Source organism: Ovis aries, chromosome X (assembly GCF_016772045.2).
Source record: "Ovis aries strain OAR_USU_Benz2616 breed Rambouillet chromosome X, ARS-UI_Ramb_v3.0, whole genome shotgun sequence".
Classification (NCBI taxonomy): Eukaryota; Metazoa; Chordata; class Mammalia; order Artiodactyla; family Bovidae; genus Ovis; species Ovis aries.
The window spans coordinates 56,300,285-56,312,928 of NC_056080.1; positions in this window are offsets into that span (position 1 = coordinate 56,300,285).

Sequence of the window (12,644 nt, forward strand, 5' to 3'; positions counted from 1 at the left end):
TTTAAGGTAGCAGACCAGCCTGTCGATCAATAGGCACATTGCCAAGGCCCAGATTAGCCCAGCCAGGCAGAGGGAAGAGAAGGAAATAGGCAACCTGGCAATATCCTGGTGCAGCTCCATAATCGTGTGTAATGGACAGGCTGAGGGCTGGTCTGTGCCTCTCACCAGACCTGGAAACTTGGGCCGCCAGCCCCTACTCATGCACTCAGGAAGGCAGGTCTCTGGACCACAGTGTCTCCACCAGCACAGGTCAGTGAGGGCTGACAGTGGTTAAGATACTGGCTTCTAGAGTTGGGTGACCTGGGACCCCTGGCAGGGTGGCCTTGTGCAGTTTACCTATCCTCTCTGGAGCGCCCTCTCCTCTTTCTTGTACTCCAGGTAGTAGGTGTTTGCAAATGTTAGTAATTATGAATACCGAGAGGTATTATGAGCCTTGGGATATTTCAGGGGAGAGAGGTAAGAAGAATGTGGGGCCTCTAGGTCTGCATTTAGGGCACCAGAGCTCACTTCCTCTTTTGTAAGCTGATTTAGTCTCTTATTGGTCAAGCTGGTTCAATTTGATTTCTGTTACTTGTAAACAAAAGCATTTTATCTGATAACGATTTTTCTTTTTCTTTTTTTTTACATAGAGAATTAAGAAAAATTTTAAAGTGAAGGGTGTTGTGATGAAAAATTTAGCTGAAGTTCAGCAGTCTTTGTCTTTGGTTTTTTTTTCATTTTGCATTTGGAGCAAGCAGAATGATGCCCTTACCCACCAAAGATGTCCCGGACCTAATTCCCAGAACCTGTGAATGTGTTAGGAATTCCCAGGTGGCACTAGTGCCACAGATCCCACCTGCCAATGCAGGAGATATAAGAGATGCGGGTTCGATCCCTGGTCGGGAAGATCTCCTGGAGGAGGCATGGCAACCCACTCCAGTATTCTTGCCTGGAGGATCCCATGGACAGAGGAGCCGGACAGGCTACATTCCATAGGGTCGCACAGAGTCGGACACAACTGAAGGGACTGAGCATGCACCCACATGAATATGGTGCATTACGTGGCAAAAGAAAAATCAAGGTTTCAGATGGAATTAAGGTTGTAAATCAAGTGACCTTAAAATAGGGAGAGTATCATGGATTGTTTGGTGGACCCAGTGTAATCACAGGGGTCCTTCAAAGTGAAGAGGGAGTCAGAATCGATAAGATGGGAGAACTCAGCTGAAGTTATTAGCTTTCAAGATGGAGGAAGTAGGTCAGGAACTGAGGAATGCAGGGGCCTCTGAAAGCTGGAAAAGGCAAGAATACACAATTTCCCTTAGAGCATCTAGAAAGGAACGCAGGCCTGCTAACACTTTGATTGGAGGCCAGTGAGACCCATGTCAGATTTCTGACCTCCAGAGCTGTAAGGTATTAAGTAGTGTTGCCTTGAGCCACTAGGTTTGTGCTGATTTGTTACAGCAGCAATAGGAGACTCATACAGCATCCTTTTATTTTTCTCCTCTTAATGTCATTGAAGAGAAACTCAACACCTTTGACTTCAACTAAGATATGTAGTATAAGCCCACTTGTGTAATTGCTTTTATTTCTCTCCTTTCTCTCTGCACCCACCAATCTTGCCTTCTATCTGTGTACATGTGTAGAAAAACATGGTGAGAGAAAATGGTTATTTCTTGGTAGTGAGACTTAGAATAATTTTTTTTAATTCTAGAAGGTTTTTGTTTCTTTTAATTAGAGAATAATTGCTTTACAATATTATGATGGTTTTTGCCATACATCAACATGAATCAGCATTAGGTATACATATGTCCCCTCCATCTTGAACCCCCCTAGAGTGATTTTTTAAAAAAATATTTCATCTTTGTGATTCTTGGCACTTTTGGGGGGCATTTATTTTTAATGAGCAGGCATTATTATCATTATTTTTAACCAAATGATAAGGCCATGATTATTTATGTTCATTGCCGAAGTCGTAGCCACCATTAGGCAATCTGTGCATCCCAGATGAGGGCTCCTCAGCCAAGCAGCACAGCCCAGATCTAGCCTACTCCTTCCTCCTCTCCCCACATTGTAGACAAATAGATAAAATTTGTGCCTGGCTGTTCTGGGCTGAACTGTTTTCTTCCCAAATTCAGATGTTGAAGCCCTAGTCCCCAGTAGCTCAGAAGGTGACCATAACTGGAGATATGGCCTTTAAAGGAGTGATTAAGTTAAAATGAGGTCGAGTGGGCCCTAATCCACTATGATTGATATCCTTTTACAAAGGGCAAGATTCAGTTCAGTTCAGTTGCTCAGTCGTCTCTGACTCTTTGTGACCCCATGAATCGCAGTGCCAGGCCTCCCTGTCCATCACCATCTCCCGGAGTTCACTCAAACTCACGTCCATCGAGTTTGTGATGCCATCCAGCCGTCTCATCCTCAGTTGTCCCCTTCTCCTCCTGCCCCCAATCCCTCCCAGCATCAGAGTCTTTTCCAATGAGTCAACTCTTCACATGAGGTGGCCAAAGTACTGCAGTTTCAGCTTTAGCATCATTCCTTCCAAAGAAATCCCAGGGTTGATCTCCTTCAGAATGGACTGGTTGGATCTCCTTGCAGTCCAAGGGACTCTCAAGAGTCTTCTCCAACACCACAGTTCAAAAGCATCAATTCTTCGGTGCTCAGCCTTCTTCACAGTCCAACTCTCACATCCATACGTGACCACAGGAAAAACCATAGCCTTGACTAGACGGACCTTAGTCGGCAAAGTCATGTCTCTGCTTTTGAATATGCTATCTAGGTTGGTCATAACTTTTCTTCCAAGGAGTAAGCGTCTTTTAATTTCATGGCTGCAATCACCATCTGCAGTGATTTTGGAGCCCCCCAAAATAAAGTCTGACACTGTTTCCACTGTTTCCCCATCTATTTCCCATGAAGTGATGGGACCAGATGCCATGATCTTCGTTTTCTGAATGTTGAGCTTTAAGCCAACTTTTTCACTCTCCTCTTTCACTTTCATCAAGAGGCTTTTTAGCTCCTCTTCACTTTCTGCCATAATGGTGGTGTCATCTGCATATCTGAGGTTATTGATATTTCTCCTGGCAATCTCGATTCCAGCTTGTGCTTCTTCCAGCCCAGCATTTCTCATGATGTACTCTGCATATAATTTAAATAAGCAGGGTGACAATATACAGCCTTGACACACTCCTTTTCCTATTTGGAACCAGTCTGTTGTTCCATGTCCAGTTCTAACTGTTGCTTCCTGACCTGCATACAGATTTCTCAAGAGGCAGGTCAGGTGATCTGTATTCCCATCTCTTTCAGAATTTTCCACAGTTTATTGGGATCCACACAGTCAAAGGCTTTGGCATAGTCAATAAAGCAGAAATAGATGTTTTTCTGGAACTCTCTTGCTTTTCCATGATCCAGCGGATGTTAGCAATTTGATCTCTGGTTCCTCTGCCTTTTCTAAAGCCAGCTTGAACATCAGGGAGTTCATGTTTCACATACTGCTGAAGCCTGGCTTGGAGAATTTTGAGCATTACTTTACTAGCATGTGAGATGAGTGCAATTGTGCGATAGTTTGAGCATTCTTTTGCATTGCCTTTCTTTGGAATTAGAATGAAAACTGACCTTTTCCAGTCCTGTGGCCACTGCTGAGTTTTCCAAATTTGCTGGCATATTGAGTGCAGCACTTTAACAGCATCATCTTTCAGGATTTGAAACAGCTCAGCTGGAATTCCATCACCTCCGCTAGCTTTGTTCATAGTGATGCTTTCTAAGGCCCACTTGACTTCACATTCCAAGATGTCTGGCTCTAGATTAGTGATCACATTATCATGATTACCTGGGTCGTGAAGATCTTTTTTGTACAGTTCTTTCGTGTATTCTTGCCACCTCTTCTTAATATCTTCTGCTTCTGCTAGGTCCATACCATTTCTGTCCTTTATCAAGCCCATCTTTGCATGAAATGTTCCCTTGCTATCTCTAATTTTCTTGAAGAGATCTCTAGTCTTTCCCATTCTGTTCTTTTCCTCTATTTCTTTGCATTGATCGCTGAAGAAGGCTTTCTTATCTCTTTTGCTATTCTTTGGAACTCTGCATTCAGATGCTTGTATCTTTCCTTTTCTCCTTTGCTTTTCGCCTCTCTTCTTTTCACAGCTATTTGTAAGGCCTCCCCAGACAGCCATTTTGCTTTTTTGCATTTCTTTTCCATGGGGATGGTCTTGATCCCTGTCTCCTGTACAGTGTCACGAACCTCATTCCATAGTTCATCAGGCACTCTATCTATCAGATCTAGGCCCTTAAATCTATTTCTCACTTCCACTGTATAATCATAAGGGATTTGATTTAGGTCATACCTGAATGGTCTAGCGGTTTTCCCTGTTTTCTTCAATTTAAGTCTGAATTTGGTAATAAGGAGTTCATGATGTGAGCCACAGTCAGCTCCTGGTCTTGTTTTTGTTGCCAGTATAGAGCTTCTCCATCTTTGGCTGCATAGAATATAATCAATCTGATTTTGGTGTTGACCATCTGGTGATGTCCATGTGTAGAGTCTTCTCTTGTGTTGTTGGAAGAGGGTGTTTGCTATGACCAGTGCATTTTCTTGGCACAACTCTATTAGTCTTTGCCCTGCTTCATTCCACATTCCAAGGCCAAATTTGCCTGTTACTCCAGGTGTTTCTTGACTTCTTGCTTTTGCATTCCAGTCCCCTATAATGAAAAGGACATCTTTTTTGGGTGTTAGTTCTAGAAGGTCTTGTAGGTCTTTATAAAACTGTTCCAGCAATAACACAGAAAGACCAGGTGAAGACACAATGAGTAGGTGGCCATTTGCAAGCCAAGGAGAGAGGCCTCAGGGGAAACTAACCATGCCAGCACTTCGATTTGGGGCTTTTAGCCTCTGGAACTGTGAGCAAATACATTTCTGATGTGTCAGCCACTCATCTGTGATATTCTGCTATGGCAGTCTAAGCCATCACTTCATGGGAAATAAATGGGGAAACAGTGGAAACAGTGTCAGACTTTATTTTGGGGGGCTCCAAAATCACTGCAGATGGTGACTACAGCCATGAAATTAAAAGATGCTTACTCCTTGGAAGGAAAGTTATAACCAACCTAGATAACATATTCAAAAGCAGAGACATTACTTTGCCAACAAAGGTCCATCTAGTCAAGGCTATGGTTTTTCCAGTGGTCATGTATGGATGTGAGAGTTGGACTGTGAAGAAAGCTGTGAAGAAAGCCGGCCTCACTGTCCATCACCAACTCCTAGGGCTTACTCAAACTCATGTTCCTTGAGTCAGTGATACCATCCAACCATCTCATCCTCTGTCTTCCCCTTCTCCTCCCGCCTTCAATCTTTCCCAGTGTCATGGTCTTTTCTAATGAGTCAGTTCTTCACATCAGGTGGCCAAAGTATGGGAGCTTCAGCTTCAGCATCAGTCCTTCCAATGAATATTCAGGGCTGATTTCCTTTAGGATGGACTGGTTGGATCTCCTTGCCGTCCAAGGGACTCTCAAGAGCCTTCTCCAACACCACAGTTTGAAAGTATCAATTCTTCAGCTCTCAGCTTTCTTTATAGTCCTCTCACATCTATCTATGACTACTGGAAAAACCATAGCTTTGACTAGATGGACCTTTGTTCGCAAAGTAATGGCTCTGCTTTTTAATATGCTGCCTAAGTTGGTCATAACTTTTCTTTTCTTTTTTTTTGGTCATAACTTTTCTTCCCAGGAGCAACATCTTTTAATTTCATGGCTGAAATCACCATCTGCAGTAATTTTGGAGCCCCACAAAATAAAATGTTCTGAGAGGGCTGATTTAATGCCTCAAAGATACTTCATTTTCACTGTTTATAACCTCTCAGCAAACCTGTCAACCTGTGGCAGATAAGAATGGTGCTTATGACTCCTCATTTGACAGAAAAGACAGGCCCATGGGGGACATAAGATTTGACCAAAGTCACACGTTTTCATACGGATCTCCAGACACCAGCCTTGAACGTGGCATAGGAATGCTGAGATCAGGGACCAAGAAATACATCATCCTGTCTAGAACAGAGTCCATCACATCAACAGTTTTCTTCTGGAATTATCACATTTGATTTTGGCCCTGAACTCTAAGATATCCTCATCCTGTTCAGAGAGCCTTTTAAAAATTTATTTTATTTTAAAAATTATTTATTTATTTTTGGTTGTGCTGGGTGTTCCTTGCTGTTAGTAGGCTTTCTCTAGTTGTAGTGATACAGGACTACTCCCTAGTTGCAGCGTGTGGGCTCCTCATTCCAGTGGCTTCTCTTGTTGCAGAGCACAGGTTCTAGAGCCTGTGGGCTTCAGTGGTTCGGGCACATGGGCTTAGTTGCCCAAGAGCACGTGGAATCTTCCCAGACCAAGGATGGAATCCGTGTCTCCTGCAATGGCAGGTGGACTCTCAACCACTAGGGAAATCCAAAAAAATGTAATTTTATATTGAGCTATAGTTGATTTACAATGCTGTGTTAGTTTCAGGTGTACAGCAAAGAAATTCAGTTATATATTTACATATATTGATTCTTCTTCCAATTCTTTTCCCATTTAGTTTATTAAAGGTTATTGAACAGAGTGAGACAACCTTTTATAAGTAAAAAAAGCACTGAAAACCTTTTTAAAAAATTTGCTAATGGTAATTTGATGGACACAAAATCAAACTGAACCCTTCCTGGCTCTCCCTCATTAACTCAAGGTTATGAAATTTTCATGGATTTTTAAAACACATTCATATTAATTAGAAAATGGCTCAATTTTAAGCTGCCAATATTGCTATTAGGTCTTTTTTTAAGTTAAGAAAATATTCACCAATCATACTTGGGCTTACAGCTGACTGTGCGATGGTGAGGTCAGTGGGCATGCAGGGCCCTCAGGCATCACCTTGCAAGCCAGGTGGAGAAAGGCTCCAGGACCTGCCTGAGAGCCATTGCTCCATGTTGGACGAGAAGAATGGGGGAGCTAGTTTCAACCTTCAAGCTGGCATTTGGCAGACACTTGCCTACATTTCTCCATGACCCCTCATGTTTGCAGAGAATCTGGTTGGAAGATGGACTAGAAGTGGTTGCCCCAGCATGTCCCAAACTCCAGTGCCTACAGGGTTCAGCATTTTCATGAATGAAGCCAGATAGGCAGTGGTCTCTGGGGGCACTGGGGACCCCATGTCCCATCTAGAGGGGCAGCCACTACCCAGCTCCCATATATGGCTGCTGTACAGGTGGCCAGATCTTCTGATATCTCAACAGAAACCCAATACTGCAGTTTAGTAGAGGATCTTTTACTAGTTGGTCACTAGTTAAAATTTTCAAAATCCTTTGCATCCAGTAGACTAGTGGGCAAAAGATTTGAACTGGCCCATTACAGAAGAGCTGCCCAAATGTTCAATAACCATGTTGAAGAGAAAAAGTTAAAATTTTACAGAACCTCCTGCTCCTTCTTGTCTCTGTAACTCAGCTTGCTCCTTACAAAGTCTGGATCATGTAGGTCACATAGTCTCAGAAAGTGGGGACTTACACAATACTAAGAACTGGATCTTATCTCAGTCGCCTTTGTCCTACTCTTTGCAATTGGCCAGCCCCTGCAAACTTGCTTAATCATGCCCGTCCGTGTAAAAGTCAGGCATCCCCCTCCCCATCCTGACTGCTGTTCCTGCACACGTGAAACCCCTTAGTTCAAACAAGCCTATTAACACCTAGTGTTGCCCACTATAGTCTGTCTATAAAAACTATGTAATCCCTTTGTTCAGTGCTCAGAGCTTGGAGTGTTAGCTCCTCTGGGCCCGCTGGCATAATAAACCCGAGTTCTCCAACTCTTCTAGTGTGGTGCTTGGTTTCTTTAGTACTGGTTTCTGCGACAATGTGAAAGGTGTTCAACCTCATTTTTCATTAGGGAAAAGAAAATTAAAACCAAAAGAAGAACTTCACTTCACATCAGACTGGCAAAAAAGAAAAAATATTTTAATGTAATTCTACACTGTTGGTGGGAGGGCCAAATGAGGCAATCACTTTGGAAGCCATTTGGAATTCTTTAGGAAAGATTAAAGGGATACATCCTATATGACCCAGAGATGACACTCTTTGCTGCACACTGAGTGGACTGTGTACCCAATGGAATGTTACAGTGTGATGAGGAGGAATATTACAGCTACACACAACAACACATATGCATCTCTTAGACGTGTAGTTGAGAAAAAGAAGCAAGACACTAAAAATACCTAATGTATTAGTTCATTTATATCCTATTCAAAACATGCAGAGCTAAACTCTGTCTTTATGTTCACACATGTGAATGGTAAGGAAAAAGAAATGCAAGGCAGTCGTGACTACAGAAGTCAGGGGAATGGTTCTATCTGTAGAGAGGACCATACACTTGGGAAGTGTCCCACCAAGGGTCTCTGTGGTCCTGGCCATGCTCTATTTCAGTGGCCAGTGACTATAACCTGTGGGCAGAGTCTTTTCTGCTGCCTGTATGTGTACAGCCATGAGCTATAAACAATGAAAGTTTTTACCTTTTTAAAACTATAAAAAATGAATTTAGCAAATTTTGTGATACATGAAATATACAGGAATTTCACATTTCAGTTTGTGTGAATAAAGTGTTATTGCAACGTAGCCACCATCCTTCATTGACCTATTGTTTGTGGCTACTTTCATGATAATGACACAGTTGATTGGTGTGACAGAGACCATATGGTGTCTTGCAAAGCCTCAAATATTTATAATATGGTCCTTTACAGAAGAATTTACTGACATCTTCTAGCTCTATTTCTTCACTTAACAGGCAGTTTCATTTGTGTTTCTACTGTTGTGCAGTATAAATCTGATGAAACCCATTGTGTATATGTGTGTATAAGTATGTGTGGTGTCTGGTGCCAAGGTATGGGGCAGGCTTATCAGGCATCCTATATATACAGGGCCTGTCCTGTATTTATTTTGTCCTATGTCCTTACATTGCCTTTGTCAGGATACCCCAAATCCTGTATATAGTTTTTATTTCAATATTCAATTACAAAAACTGGACCTGCATGTCTCTTGGCAAGAATACTGGAGTGGGTTGCCATTTCCAACTCCAGGGGATCTTCCCACCCATGGATCAAACTTGCATCTCTTGTGTCTCCTGCATTAGCAGGCAGATTCTTACCACTAGTGCCACCTGGGAAGTTGGCAAAAACTGCACAGTTGGAGCCATTTTTCTGCCACAGTAATTGGTTCTTTGTCTTTTTCCTTGTGTCCCTCAGCATGTGGGATCTCAGTTTCCCTTCCAGGGATCAAACTTGTGCTCCCTGCATTGGAAGCATGGAGTTTTAACCACTGGACCACCAGGGAAATTCCAGTATTTGCTTCTTAAATTGCTAAAGTGGCAACGCTACTGAAAAATCATACATCCCCAAATAAAGATCTAGAAAACCTCTTACAGTTGCTCCTGCAGGTTTGAGGGAGGAAAGACCAAAAAGGGTGACTAGAATGAAAAATACACACTGCAGAAAGGAAAAGGCTGTTTTGTGGGCAAAGTCTCAAGTTGTGACCAGATGGGGAAACAGTGGAAACACTGTCAGACTACATTTTTTGGGGCTCCAAAATCACTGCAGATGGTGACTGCAGCCATGAAATTAAAAGACACTTACTCCTTGGAAGGAAAGTTATAACCAACCTAGATAACATATTCAAAAGCAGAGACATTACTTTGCCGACAAAGGTCCGTCTAGTCAAGGCTATGGTTTTCCTGTGGTCATGTATGGATATGAGAGTTGGACTGTGAAGAAGGCTGAGTGTCGAAGAATTGATGCTTTTGAAGTGTGGTGTTGGAGAAGACTCTTGAGAGTCCCTTGGACTGCAAGGAGATCCAACCAGTCCATTCTGAAGGAGATCAGCCCTGGGATTTCTTTGGAAGGAATGATGCTAAAGCTGAAACTCCAGTACTTTGGCCACCTCATGCGAAGAGTGGACTCATTGGAAAAGACTCTGATGTTGGGAGGGATTGGGGGCAGGAGGAGAAGGGGACAACTGAGGATGAGATGGCTGGATGGCGTCACTGACTCGATGGACGTGAGTCTGAGTGAACTCTGGGAGTTGGTGATGGACAGGGAGGCCTGGCGTGCTGCGATTCATGGGGTCGCAAAGAGTCAGACACGACTGAGCGACTGAACTGAACTGAACTGAACTGAACTGAATCACCATTTAGATATAGCTTCAGCTGTGTGCTGCTGCTGCTACTAAGTCACTTCAGTTGTGTCCAACTCTGCATGACCCCATAAATGGCAGCCCACCAGGCTCCCCCATCCCTGGGATTCTCCAGGCAAGAACATGAGTGGGTTGCCACTTCCTTCTCCAATGCATGAAAGTTCAGTTCAGTTCAGTTCAGTTACTCAGTCATGTCCGACTCTGTGCGACCCCATGAATCGCAGCACGCCAGGCCTCCCTGTCCATCACCATCTCCCGGAGTTCACTCAGACTCACGTCCATCGAGTCCATGATGCCATCCAGCCATCTCATCCTCTGTTGTCCCCTTCTCCTCCTGCCTCCAATCCCTCCCAACATCAGAGTCTTTCCCAATGAGTCAACTCTTTGCATAAGGTGGCCAAAGTACTGGAGCTTCAGCTTTAGCATCATTCCTTCCAAAGAAATCGCAGGGTTGATCGCCTTCAGAATGGACTGGTTGGATCTCCTTGCAGTCCAAGGGACTCTCAAGAGTCTTCTCCAACACCACAGTTCAAAAGCATCACATCATCATGATTACTTGGGTCGTGAAGATCTTTTTTGTACAGTTCTTCCGTGTATTCTTGCCACCTCTTCTTAATATCTTCTGCTTCTGCTAGGTCCATACCATTTCTGTCCTTTATCAAGCCCATCTTTGCATGAAATGTTCCCTTGGTATCTCTAATTTTCTTGAAGAGATCTCTAGTCTTTCCCATTCTGTTCTTTTCCTCTATTTCTTTGCATTGATCGCTGAAGAAGGCTTTCTTATCTCTTTTGCTATTCTTTGGAACTCTGCATTCAGATGCTTGTATCTTTCCTTTTCTCCTTTGCTTTTCGCCTCTCTTCTTTTCACAGCTATTTGTAAGGCCTCCCCAGACAGCCATTTTGCTTTTTTGCATTTCTTTTCCATGGGGATGGTCTTGATCCCTGTCTCCTGTACAGTGTCACGAACCTCATTCCATAGTTCATCAGGCACTCTATCTATCAGATCTAGGCCCTTAAATCTATTTCTCACTTCCACTGTATAATCATAAGGGATTTGATTTAGGTCATACCTGAGTGGTCTAGCGGTTTTCCCTATTTTCTTCAATTTGAGTCTGAATTTGGTAATAAGGAGTCCATGATGTGAGCTACAGTCAGCTCCTGGTCTTGTTTTTGTTGACTCCATAGAGCTTCTCCATCTTTGGCTGCAAAGAATATAATCAATCTGATTTTGGTGTTGACCATCTGGTGATGTCCATGTGTAGAGTCTTCTCTTGTGTTGTTGGAAGAGGGTGTTTGCTATGACCAGTGCATTTTCTTGGCACAACTCTATTAGTCTTTGCCCTGCTTCATTCCACATTCCAAGGCCAAATTTGCCTGTTACTCCAGGTGTTTCTTGACTTCCTACTTTTGCATTCCAGTCCCCTATAATGAAAAGGACATCTTTTTTGGGTGTTAGTTCTAAAAGGTCTTGTAGGTCTTAATAAAACCGTTCAACTTCAGCTTCTTCAGCATTACTGGTTGGGGCATAGACTTGGGTAACTGTGATATTGAATGGTTTGCCTTGGAGACAAACAGAGATCATTCTGTCGTTTTTGAGATTGCATCCAAGTACTGCATTTTGGACTCTTTTGTTGACCATGATGGCTACTCCATTTCTTCTGAGGGATTCCTGCCCGCAGTAGTAGATATAATGGTCGTCTGAGTTAAATTCACCCATTCCAGTCCATTTTAGTTCGCTGATTCCTAGAGTGTCAACGTTCACTCTTGCCATCTCTTGTTTGACCACTTCCAATTTCCCTTGATTCATGGACCTGACATTCCAGGTTCCTATGCAATATTGCTCTTTACAGCATTGGATCTTGCTTCTATCACCAGTCACATCCAAAACTGGGTGTTGTTTTTGCTTTGGCTTCATCCCTTCATTCTTTCTGGAGTTATTTCTCCACTGATCTCCAGTAGCTTATTGGGCACCTAATGACCTGGGGAGTTCCTCTTTCGGTATCCTATTATTTTGCCTTTCATACTGTTCATGGGGTTCTCAAGGCATGAAAGTGAAAAGTGAAAGTGAAATTGCTCAGTCGTGTCCGACTCTTCGAGACCCCATGGACCCCATGGAGCCTACCAGGCTCCTCCGCCCCTGGGATTTTCCAGGCAAGAGTGCTGGAGTGGGTTGCTGTTGCCTTCTCCTCAGCTGTGGGCAGGTGCTTGGAAAATCAGCCAGTCAGGAATAGCCTCACCCCAGGGACTATATTTGTGAGACTTGGCACATAGACGATAGGCCCAAGCTTCAAAGAGTGGGCAAACCATCTGAACAGGCAAATTGCAGAAGACATTACAAATGTCCAATAAATGTGAAAGATGTTCAACCTCATAAATTGCAGAAAAATGCAAATTAAAACCACAATAAGGAAGGTCACATAATATCAGATAGTAAAAAAAAAAAAAAAGAAAAGAAAAAAATTCAAGGTAATTCTTTGTGCACTG